Here is a 12,790-nt window from a genome sequence, read left to right as displayed (position 1 = left end):
GTTCCTCGTCTCTGCTCCTCCCAAACCCATTTTCAAAACCATACCCTCTCCGGTTCCTGTTCCCCCCGAGACAACTTCTCTACGCCTGTTGTTCTCAAAATCATGTTCAACTCCTATTCCTGTTCCTCCCAAACCCATTTCCTGTTCCTCAGAAAACAAATTTCCTGTTCCCCACACAATCCTGTCTGAGCTTGTCAGTGGTGCAGCTCTTCACAATATGAGAGCGTGTCAACTCCAGAGGTGCATGGGTGTATTTATCCCTTTCGGGCATCATTTCAACACAGGACCCACTACCATGCTCACACACGATCCCAGAGTGCCCTGACGCTCTACCGCAAAAAGAAAAAAATGCAAGGTGTTACACAGGTGCCTCATCCAGGGTACAATCCTGCACAAGGTGAGCCAGGGGGTAGCCGAGCCCACTGTAGAAATTCCTCCAGAACACCCCCCTTCTTAGGGGCTCCATTTCTCAGAGAGAGAGAGAGAGAGAGAGAGAGAGAGAGATAAGTGGATCAGTGAGAAGCCGTTTGAAGTGGGACCTGCGTTTTCAGGTGAGGAAGAGCAGAGGGCCGCTGGAACAGAGACCACCCACAAGCTGGACGGACCTGCTGGGGTGCTGGGGGCAGCCAGACAGAACATAGAGACCCACAAGCACATGGACAGAACCACGAGTGCCAAGAAGCTGTGACACCAACCCAAGCTTCCAAACAAGGACTCACCCACAGTAAAGTTACTGGGCAGACCATGGCCATTGACAACGCAAATTCACCAATTCACAAAAGGATTCTTCACTTTCAAAAACCATCTTCCAACTCACAAGTAATCACCGTTAACAGTGCAAACCGGCACTGAGCGTGTCAACCGTCTGACATCCTCCTTTTGCCGTCAGAATAAATATGGCAATGACAACCCATGAGACGGGGGAAAAGAACTCCTTTTCAGGAGGGGGGCTTTCTGTTTGACGGCTCCGAGGGAGATTACACAGCAAACACCCCACTCCTTGGTGAGCTAACACACATACGCTGCATTGGAGGTATTACACTGAGCAGGTGAGCTCCAATTTGTTGAGCGTATCGTAAAACTGGCCTTTCACAACAGCTGCCCCTTCAGCACCTCCCTCAAAATCCCGAGAGCTCTACCCTGCTTTTCTCCTTTCCTTGTATTATGACCTTTGACAGAAGGTTGACAAAACACACAGCAAAAAAAGAAAAAGGAAAAAAAAAGGCCCCTCCTGGTCTGTTGTGGAATTGCGCCCTAAGGCTCCCTGCTTACAAAAAGAATTTAATCAGCAGAATTCCCCCAAAACTGGCACCTGGCAGCCTTTAATCAGAAGTTCATGACCCAACAAAAACAATAAGCACGTCTAAAACGAAGGCCAGTTAAACAGAGCTGATCAAGCAACATGGCAGCCACTAATCCAGAGATCACCGAGAGACCAATCAAGAGCAGGATCCAAAGTGACAGGTTGGTAATGTTGGGGAAGGTAACTCTAGGATAATACCACACAGCAAGCTGTGTCAGAGCAGGGCAGGCTGAAGCACACACCAGCTTAGCGCTGCCGACAGGTATGAGCAGGAGAGGGATCTCTGAGGACATGAGTCAGTCATACCCACAGCCAAGCCCTGCCCCGGCTGGGAGTCCACCCGGTTTTTCGAGAGGAGGCTGTCTTGCACAATCGTTGCCTTTACGTAAACGCGCTCCACACACCACAAAGCCTCCCACCAGCCACACGAGACCATAAACAGCCCAGAGAGCACACAAATCTGCAGCCAAACCATGGTCCAAAAATGCCCTCAGAGCAACAGGAGGACCCATCAGAAACAAGCCCTTTGCCAGGTTGTTCATTTAAGAGCAAACTAACTGTGAACTATTGCAACAGGGCTGATCTGATCAGTTGTGACAAACCAAAATGAACTGGAACTTATTAGGAAATGCATCACAACCTGCCCACAGTGCTGTTCAAGATGACTTTCACGGTTTTCCAAGAATGAGTGTAGAAAGGAAGACACCAGTGCCCCATTCCCACATTCTCCTACTCAAGAATGAAACCTGGACTATCTCAGCCCCAACAGGACAAGCAAGCGCTTCAGAAAACTGAACTCCAAACCTCCGACTGGAGGACAAGACGGCAGGCCTTGTTGGAGAGGAGTGAGTCAACCTCAAACCATGGATCCCAGCTCCTCCCACCTATGCTCCAGTTATCCCTGGCTAATCTGCACGCTGACCAGGATGGCAGAAGCAGCTGCTGTGTCCTATTTATAACCTGATCAGCATTTTCACTGGACAAGCTCTCCAGGTGAACCCTTCAGGCTCGGGTCACCCAATGAAAACAAGCCCCTCAAGTAAAGTGTACTTGACCACCCCAAACGAACCAGAACACGGTTATGGTGAAAGGGACAGAGAGCTTCATAGTCGGTCTTGAAGCCGGGACCTACAATCCACAGTTTTGCCCATTTACCCCTGTTGGTGTCAAACTCTACCAGCGAATGAGAAACCTTGGACCACCATCATGCGACAGCCCTTCAACTATAATTTTGGCTCATTTGCACTGAGTCTCCGCACTCTTCTAGAAAGCTGCCATAATTTACCCATGCGATGATCACTCCCCCAGCATGCTGCAAAAAATCTCAGCCGTTGCTGGTGGAACCACAGTGGCCTGCGGCGGCATGAGAGCCGGCCGTTGTGCGGTTCTTTGGGGGGCTGGGGGCAGCACCACCCCCATGTCACCACGCTAACACTGCATCTTCTGTTTGGTCGCCCGTCGGGTCAGGACCGGCCAGCACAGCAGCAGTGCAAAACACCATGACCCCGAACAATGTTTTTCTTTCTGAGTCACGAGTTCGGGGCCTTCCCTGAGAGGACGTGTTCTCTTTACTAAACAGGTTAAAAAACTATAAAGTTACAGTGGCAAGAGCACAAAACCAAACTCAATCTCCCACGGAGCTTTCAGACTGACAGTCCCTGCTGGACTCGATCCCTGATCGTCAGGTGCTGCCAGATTCATAAGTGTGCGTGATTTTCTGCTGGTAGGCTTGGTGATTGTGTTGCCACGAGTGCCCCGATACCGAAAAGGAGAAAAAGGCATCCATCAGCCAGGCCGTCTATAACAAGAGCCAGGAGGTAAGAGAAATGGGGGAACCCATTAGGATTCCCGGCATATCCTGGGCTGATTGGCCGGGCGTCAGATTTCCTGCCAAGCAAAAGCAGGAATGCAGTGGAAGTGAGAGACTGGGTTTTCCTCTGATGTTTTGGGTCAGATGAGGGGGGCACAAGCTGGAGCTCGACTCCCTATCTCAGACACTCAAACACACACAGACAGACACACACATACACCTATGTATTATTCATCTGTGGTTTTCCAGGCCGGCGTACAGACACGGTCTTCTGTGCCCGACTTCACCGGGCTCGTTTTCCACCCAACTCAACGCAGCCGAGATTCAGAACCTGCAAACCCCTGGGCACACGCCCAGCTCACCAAGCGCCGCGCGGCAAGGCTGCGAGTCACGGCATGTGCGTCAGAAATGGGGGGAAGGTAATGTGGCTAGAAAAACAACACTGGTTTACTTTAAAAAAGAAGAACTAACTATGTTTAAATGCACAGCTAAGTCGAGCTACGGTTATAGCTCGATTATGCCATTTAAATCGGACTACTGTCCTTGTCCCAGTATACATGCACGGGAGGGGAATCGATTTATTGACTGAAGTACGTCTGACTCCGCTACGATAGGTGGCGATATGGCTCGTTACAGCTTGTCAGTATTGAGCTTTTTCCAGGTGATCTATTACACATTACATATGTAAAAAATTAAATTAATAATAATGGATGCGTGGACAAATTAAGTGATGCAAGCTTTAATTGCGATCTGGTGAGAAGACGAGATACAACAAAATCAGGACAGCATAACAAGAAATAAAGTATTTTGTATAATATACTATGAAAGCAGGGTATTGGAATTTTTTCAAATATTGCAATGTGATTTTGTTGTAATAAATATTTGGGAATTTATGAAACAAAGAAGGAATTTGTCCATCCCTGCTACAGCCATTTTTCAAATTGGGTACAAAACACCCCAACCCGCGTTGTGATGTCATTCAGCGCCAATGTAAAATCAATACCTTGAAGTATCACGCTTTTGGTACCATTTTTGAAGTACCAAAAGTACGGTATATGGTGTGGTGTAAAAGCACCCTTTAGTGGAGTGGCGGATCGGACCGCTTTACAGCGCAGTACATTTGATATGCGCTGTACGTTGTACTTTTTTTTCTTTCTTTTTTACAAACAAGATGCTATTCCTTGTGGCTGTGGTTTTATCCGAAGGCAGACGACACCTCCATATAGTGCTGGAGTGTGCCAACAACGCAACCTCTGCTGTGCTCCAAGCTTCTTCGGTGTAGCGGCTTCTTCTGTTACTTCAGGGTCACAGACCAGGGGGGAAACTGGAGCATGTGCAGAGCACCTAGGCCAGTTTCAGTCGGATTTAATGTACACATGCAGAAGTAAATCAACTCCCATTATCTGGGTGTCTTAGTCCAACTTTGAGAAATTTGATTTAATATGATTTTACGCAGACGAACACGTTTGCATGTGCTTTTAAAGTCTGGCTTTTGTCAGATTAACAAAATAATTTGATTTTCTTATTGTGCATGTAAACGTACTGACTGTCTGAAGGTCTTGCTGGGTGTCACCTGGTCACAGACACACAAAGGGTGCTTTTTCACTGCACCAAGTACAGTACTTTCGCTTTTCCATTGACTTCTGGATGAGCACTAGTACCAAAAGTGCCAAAACAACTGGGATACTTCTTTGGTACTACAGTACATTGAGGTGGGATTTGAAACGCTTTCTTTAGTCGACTGGTTATGCAAATAGCCTGCCTCAAACACAAGACAAACACCACCTTGAAAAAGCATTTTGTTGAATAGCCTAACAGTACAAAATTAGAGTGGTGCCCTAGCGATGTGATATAGTTGCAATAAATATTGGGGCATTAATAAAACAAAAAAGGAGTTGATAAATCTAGCAAACCCATCTTCGAGTTAAATGGCAAAGATGAAAATGATTGTAATGGTCTCAGAGAACGTATGCAGCGCTCATGCGAAAGCAGCAGAGGTAAACTTTAAACTGATTCTTTAAACATATAAGAATCTACAAAAGGAATAATACTTAAAATTGCAACGCTTGCTATATTTTAATTTCTCCAGGTACTTTCTTGAAGTACCAAAAGTTTGGAATCTGGTACGGTGGAAAAATGCCCAAACACACAAAGAGCAGAGGGGCCAAAGCAGTGGGTGTTGCAGGTTTTTCTCAGTTATAAATCCCACCTGAAAAGTCAGGGCATGTACCCTGCAGCGAAAAAAATCACAAAAATCAGGGTGAAACAATGTTGCATTTGGTAAAAGCTCTTGCTTCAGGCAGAGGTGGCAATTTCAGGTCCAGAAAGTAAAAATCCAGACCATGATTTACTTTTAACCAACCAGTTTGAGCATAAAGAGTCACAGTCACAGAGTATTCAACTGGTTGGTCTGGATTTGTACTTTCTGGACCTGAAAATTCCACCTCTGGCTTTAGGAATGTGCTGAGCTGCACCTCCAAAAAGAATATGTCTGAAACTAGGAAAAATCAAAGCATCTAATGAAGGAAACAGGGTCCTTTAGTGTAATATTTGCCAGCTACCATAGGTGTGGGGGCCCACTGACTACCCTATGGAGGACTATAGCTTTCTGACGACACTGTGGTCCTGACCAACCCTGATGTTCAAACGTGACGACCTTACATGGATCAGCAGAGGATGATACAGAGCTCATCACCATAGCAGCATGACCCTCTCAGCAGAACCAGATGGTAACATTTCCATCTGTTACTCGCGATGAATAAGTTCAATTTTGGATGAGACTCATTACACATGTCATCAATACTCAGGGGAAGCACTGTATCAACCCAAAGATCAAGCAAAACAGCCTTAGACCTCATAAACACCTCAACTTTTAGCCAGTTCCCCAAAGTGCTAACCCATTGGCCAAATGAAAAACGTGCAGTTAGGGCTGCAACAATTAATCGATTTCGATAATAATCAGTAAACAAAGGAGCTTTTTTGCTATTGATTGGTTCCATTTTTGTGGTTTTCTACGCAAATTGTGTATAATGGCATCACCACCTACTAATTTTAAAAGTTGGCGTGTTCAACTAATTATGGCAGAGGCAACGAGTTCATCTGTGGAGGGTTCATACCAGACCAAAACATCCGAAGTGTGTGAAATCATTTTAAATCTTGCATCATCAAAAAAGTCAGTATTCCCCAACAAGGCCAAGAAGGGATTTTGTTATGCACTCATTCTCGTCATGGGAAACTGTGAAGCAAGTTATTTTGTATGTTTTTCTAAAGAAATGTTATGTGCAAGCTTGATCAAACTTTGATCTTTGTTTCTATGCCACATTGTGGACTTTAAAGATTCTCTACACTGTGTAAAGTTTTCACTACGACTGTAAATTAAAAAAATACCTTGATTTTTTTTTTTTTAAAGCACTTCTGAAATATCACAAGATAAATCTATTATTAAAATCATTGTTTTTGCAGTCGTACATGCAGTAAAATGAAACTCTCTTTGATAATATTCTACATCTGAGACCTTGAAATCTGGCCCCCACCCACGTAAGTCACACACAGGCTTCCAAGAGGGCAGTGCATCACTATACCATCTGTCCTCTATCAGACATATAGACATCTTCCACATGAACACGTGGAGCATCCATAGGAGATCGGCATCTTCCCCATTCAGTGTTAAGGTCTAAATCATTTTCCAGCCCAGTCACCTGCCTGTGCACGAGGCATCTTGTGGCATTATTGTGAGTGCAGTTTCACACTGCATGCTGCTGAGCAGACATCACAGGACTGTGCGCTTTCCATCTGTCGGTCCTTGCTTCACCACCGTCCATGTCGTGTAGGCAATAGCATACCCTTCCAGGACCATCTCACCATAGAAAACCATCAAGCCCGCGGTGATTCCAGACCGGTATGCTAGCTATTGTTAGCGAGACTATCCTTTAGCATTAGCATGCCACGGCTCGTTGAGTGAATGGACACTTGTTAATACTGTGATGTTCCAACATGGGGCAAAACAAATCTCTTCCTAAAATGGTTTGTCTTTCATGGAATAACAACAAATTGCAGGCACTCAACAGAACTACTAATTAGCATTAAATTACCACAGCATCAATACAACAGTGGGAGGAAAAATATAATAATTACCTGAAGTGACTAACATGTTTAGAGGCTAAGACCTCAAAAGACAGAGCCATCCTGATTTAAATCATTAACCTATTTTAGTTTGCCGTGTCATCATCTACCCAGGCTGCGCCAATCCAGCTCAAGTGCAATCTTTGCCTAACCTTCAACTACATATGTTAGACTTTGTAGGTGTTGTCCCAGGTTGGGTGTTTTTTGAAAAAGCACCATTTATGCGCAAAGGATCGGAGTCGTGTTCGACTTTTAAACCACCAGCAGCACAGCAAGGTTCTGCTGGATCTGATGCTCCGAACGACTCCGTAACAGAGACATGGCTCAGATTTGACAAGAAATAAGTACATATGAAAACAGTTATAAATATTGTCCGAAAATATCAGGGTACTTTTGTTTGGCCTATCCTGGCTCCACGTGCTGTTTCTGGAGGCATCTCATGAAGGTTCCTCCCAACCAGCACACATCAAGCAAACTGTACCAGAAAGCGGCACTGACCCATTTTGGGCCCAAGCACACATCTTTATACTCGCCGAGAGGATAGAAGGCCGCCATACGGCATGGACCGGCTTTGCTTTGTCTTCTGCAAAGAGCTTCACGACCAATAGAAGCAGCGTGCCCTACGCCAGGATCTACTTACCTTCCGGATCATCTCTCATCATAGATAAAGAGCTAATGGGGCAGCAGAACCATTAGAAGTGACAGTCAGGGCTGCATCTCCACGTGTGGTGAGATTACCCCCGAGAAAAGGTGGAACAGGACCCCCTCTGTGCTTTGACCAGGCGAGGGCTCGCGGCCCCAGAGGCTTGGTACTGGCTGAGTTCACGTGGCCCGTGTGTAAGAGGCCCACAACCGGGTCGTTAAACATTGATGGAGACTCCGATTCGCATCGGAGCGCGGCTAAGTGTTGGGGGCGGGCCGGCACTGCGACTGAAGTTAAAAGCAGACAGCCCAATCCTCTCTTGCTTGGGGTTAAGCCATTATCTGGCACCAGCTGCCACATCCTCCCCCCCCCCGAAGGCAGCCATTTAGCAGACCCCTGCTGGCCTCCATCCTACGCACCCCCCCCCCACTTCACACAACCCGCTACCCCAAGCAGCCCCGGGTGGGGCTCTAAGCAGGTGTCAGGAGTTTCTGAAGAACCAGAATAACAAACCAATAGGATTGCAGGCTGCTCTCTCACAATGTCTGTTGTACCCTTAAGCGAGGTGCTTAACCTGAATTACTTCCCTAAAAATATCCAGAAGTATTAATGAGACAGGCATTAAAAAAAGCACGTTCAAAGTGGCAAAAAAAGGAAAAGTAAAACCGCAGAGATGGCAGCTAAGCCCTGGTATGGAAAAGCCCAGACGGGCCAATCTAGCCAAAAGATGCATCCTCTGTGCGACTGTCCACTGGGGAGACGGGGGCACCACCAGGGACCCGCCGTACCCACCAGGGCGGCACTTGTAACGTGGCCCATCCTCCCCAGGGCTGCCGTGTCAAGAAACGGAACAGAGATATAAAGTAGGAGTTGTCCTAAAAAAAATAAATCGGAGCAAAAGACAGATCTCACAGGGAGATCTTTCGCCACTCCATGTCGATCGCCAACTGTGGCCGGTTTCGCCCCGTAAGCGACTGTGGGTACAGGAGAAGGTTAACAGAGCATGACCTACAAGTGAGGTCAGCTGAGGTCTTCAGAACTACATTTTCATAAGGTCAGGTATACAGCTCAGGTAACCTAAGGCCTTCACCCCAAGCCACCGGACGGAGTAGCAGCAGGGAGGCTGCAGGTTCAACAGGAATAAAATAAAGGAAATTCTCCATCTGTAAAAATATTGTGGACATTAAAGTGCAAGTAACTGTCCAACTAATTTTAGAGAAAAAAAAAACACAAACAAGGAATTCCGAATAAGAGCACAGGCTAGATCAGTGTTTCCCAATCCGGTCCTCAGGGACCCACGGCCGGTCCACGTTTTTGCTCCCTCTGAGATCCCTGTTTGGTAGGGAGCTGGGAGGGAGCAAAAACGTGGACTGTGTGTGTGTTTACAAGGACCGGATTGAGAAACACTGAGCTAGATCACTGAAGCCGTAAGTTTAAAAAAAAAAAAAACAGCAACCTCCGGTTTGGCAGAACGAGAGCGATCAAGGGGGGGGGGGGGTCTGCCTCAAAGTCCTCCCTCAATCCAGCACTTCCAGACTCCCCACAAATCATAAAACCAAACAAGCAGCTGAGGAGGAGAGAAACATGACAGGCTTGTAAACCTTGGCTTGGATGGCGTAGGGCTGGGAGTTGGGGGGGGGCGGGGGGAGGAATCACCACCCGCTACGAGCAAAAGCAGACACCATTAACGGTTGTCAGAACTGCCGGATGCGTCACAGGTCCCCAACGACGGAATAGCCACACTGGTTGCCACAGTGACCTGTGGGGGAGATCCCTACCAATAGGGAGCCTCCCAACAGATGCTGCTGCCCCCCCCCCACCAGCAGCCCTCCAAGGCAGGCTGGGAAGCTGTGAGCATCGGCATTTAAAACAATTACCAGCGTGGGTGTAACTAAACCAATCACCGCTTATGCAGAGTCAGCATCCCGGACACCTGTTTGCAAGAAGCAACCATTTATACTGGTTTATTTACAGGGTAATTCAACCTGGTACCGGCGGTGGAGAAGCTGGGACGGCTGCCAGCGTGAAGCAGACACACCCTCCGCGGTAAGGCCCGGGATCCTCCGCGGCGCATTTACACGCCGAGCACCCAGTGCCGCAAACAAGGCCTCCCGCAGGTGTCCTTTATAAACAGCTGACTGATCGTCTCCAACGGCAATCCTCACGGGACCGCAGTCCGTGACCGACTTCGTCCGGTCATGACCACCTCCGGCAGGTCCAGCACAGAGTCTACGTGTGAACGTACACAGACCAGGCAGAATGGCACTGCAGAGAAAACACAGGGCAGGCTGTGGCAACTGACACACTTCCTGCTAGGCAGGCGCAGGGGGCAGCTGTCACTTCCTGTCTCTCCTGCCAGGGTGGCTGGGAGTGAACCTTGTGGCACTGGGCACATAGCGAGGGATGGTGGGGCAGCACACAAGCTGCAGCCGGAGATATCCTGAAGTCCCAGAGGACTGTAACGGAGCGCCACCATATGGCCATCATCTTATCAAGAGGGTGAGATGTCAGAAAGCCTGCAGATATGCCTCTGTTCTTAGGATCTTGCTCATCCCCTCCAGTCGGTGTCGTAGTTCATCACCTCTCAGATTTCAGCTTCCGAAAAACAGTTAACGTCACGGACCAGGTCATGACAAAGCAAACCGAGGCCTATTAGTCAACAGGAGAAGCTTCTCAGAGAGCCAGTTTCAGATAAACCCCCCCCCCCCCCACTACCACCAACCACCAGGCTCCCTGCACCAGCTGCTTCCTGAGAGACTACGCCTAACAGGGGAGGGCAGCCATGAAATTTCAATAGGGGGGGGTGCCAAAATGGGCCGGCGCCACCAAACGTCCGGAGCGTGACCCAGAGGGACCCTCTCACTCCCATTAGGAGCTGCAGAAAGCGACCTTGAACTGAGCCGGATGGGGGGTTGGGGGGGGTCTCATCACCTGGCAACAAGGATACAAACGGAAGAAAACAGTCCTGTCCATACAGGCTTAGTGGGTCTGGGGGGGGTTTACATCACAGGCATGCGACGAGAGCGACCCCCCGCCCCCCCCACATGCCAGTGTGACTTTGTGTGCTCACCGCAGAGCCCCTTGGGCGACTGACGGAGCGATTTGCAGGAGGTGCCCTAGGATTGGATGCCTAATCTGGGCTGTACTAGCTGGGGGAGGGGGATGGGGGGGATGAACATCAGTGAGCAGAATCCTCTCCGGACGTACAGAGGACAGCTAGTCAGGTGACTCCTCTTCTTAAAAAGAACAGGTCTGAAGAGGCAAAGGAAACGTTGCTAATTCAAACGTGTCCAGGGATTGATTGACTTCCAATGCCCCCCCCCCCCCCCACAAACAGGCATTCCTCGACAGGCTAGGTCCTGTTGCTACTTTTTCCTCACCTGCGATCCATCACTGCGTTACGCAAAGTACTCGCGACGGTAGAAACAACACGGCATTTTCCGTTTTCCCATTCCGTTGAGACAGAGTGAGGAACAGCAAGAGGACGGCGAGGCAGATGGACACAGGAGAGCCTTTTCACTGGCAGGAGACCTAACTGCCCAACACTTACACAGGGAGACGCACACTGCATACTGTAACCCCCAGTGATACCACTGTATAACCATGTAGCTGCAGTGCCTGTTCCTCCCCGGTTCGGCCTACCATACCGTGCTTGTGTTTGCTTTGTTGCGCTCTCTTCATTTGCACAAATAACAGCCCCACTGGAAGCATCTCCCTGCAGTGCCCCCCCCCCCTTCACAGCCACTTTTGGTTTGATTAACAGCAAAGATTCTTAGGTAACACCTTTGGTAACAGAGTTGTGAAGATCCTGCCTAAGTGAAGTTCTATCATTTAGATAAACCTCCTGCACCACGCAGCATGGGTGAGAGCGGACACATGCCAACACTGCAGGTCCTGCCTCACACTACTACTACTACAGAAAGGCTTCATCACAAAAATTTACTGGAGATACTTTTGCAATATCCGACAACGAAAAGTCAGGGGTACATCTCCCGAAATCATAGTTCCTAACAACATGAGCAACTTATATAGTTGGAACAATGCGACTCAACAGTTCCAACTACGTAAGTTGCAAAGAGAAGCTTTTTGGGAAACGATCTGATCACTCCGTCTGCAGAGGTCAAGAACGATGCTCTTCACTAGAAAACATGCTTTCCAGGTTAACGCCATTTTCCGAGCCCTTTATTTCCCAGTTAGCACGCCACTGGGGCTTCCTCAGAAGGCCGCAGAGACCCGGCAGTTGGCCACAACCGCCGGCACTTCATCTCTGCTAGCCCAAGAACATGGGAATTATGAAGCGGGGCCAAGGCTGGATCACTCCAACTGGCCTTTCTTCAGCTGTCCGGATCAGCTGCGCAGCCATCGATGAGAACTTGGCCGGTCTGCGTAACCATGGCAACTGCAGCTGGGCTGTGTGAACCGGCCATGCTCTTAAAGAGCCACACGAGTGCCACTCCGGCACTGACTTCTCCTCCCCCCCCACGTAACAGGTGTGGCCCGACTGGGGGGCCGGACCGCATCGCCACAGGAACCACTGCTTACTTGGCAAGAAGGTTAGTCTGCAGGACTCTCGCGTTGACTACCGCCGTGACGTTGCCGTGAATGTGCACATGCTCAGTACGCGCTACTACGCAGGGCACAATTTGGCACACCGAGCGGTGTCTAGTCCACTTGCCCTCAACCTTTTTTTGCAGTGTGACCCAATTTCTACCATACCAGCTCAGTCGAGACCTTATATCAAATATAGCTTTAAATTAACGCTATGTTCAAGCACGTAGTGAACTCTGCAATTCAAGCCAATCAATGCCTATCGCACAAATCTGATTGGATGCGCCAGTGAATTTTAAATTAAGCATCTGTGGTTTGGTTTCTTGGATCGGTTGCATGTTCACTAGTTTTGCGCTAAGCAGTT

General features: G+C 48.5%; 1 protein-coding gene across 5 annotated transcripts in view; it reads right to left on the bottom strand.

Annotated features, from left to right (window-relative positions):
• Positions 1-12,790, bottom strand: part of cdc42bpb (CDC42 binding protein kinase beta (DMPK-like)) — a 46,786-nt gene that overhangs the window by 30,238 nt on the left and 3,758 nt on the right. The gene's annotated exons all lie outside the window — the stretch shown is intronic.

This window comes from Paramormyrops kingsleyae, chromosome 14 (assembly GCF_048594095.1).
Source record: "Paramormyrops kingsleyae isolate MSU_618 chromosome 14, PKINGS_0.4, whole genome shotgun sequence".
Lineage (NCBI taxonomy): Eukaryota > Metazoa > Chordata > Actinopteri > Osteoglossiformes > Mormyridae > Paramormyrops > Paramormyrops kingsleyae.
This window is presented reverse-complemented; position numbering and strand designations above follow the sequence as displayed.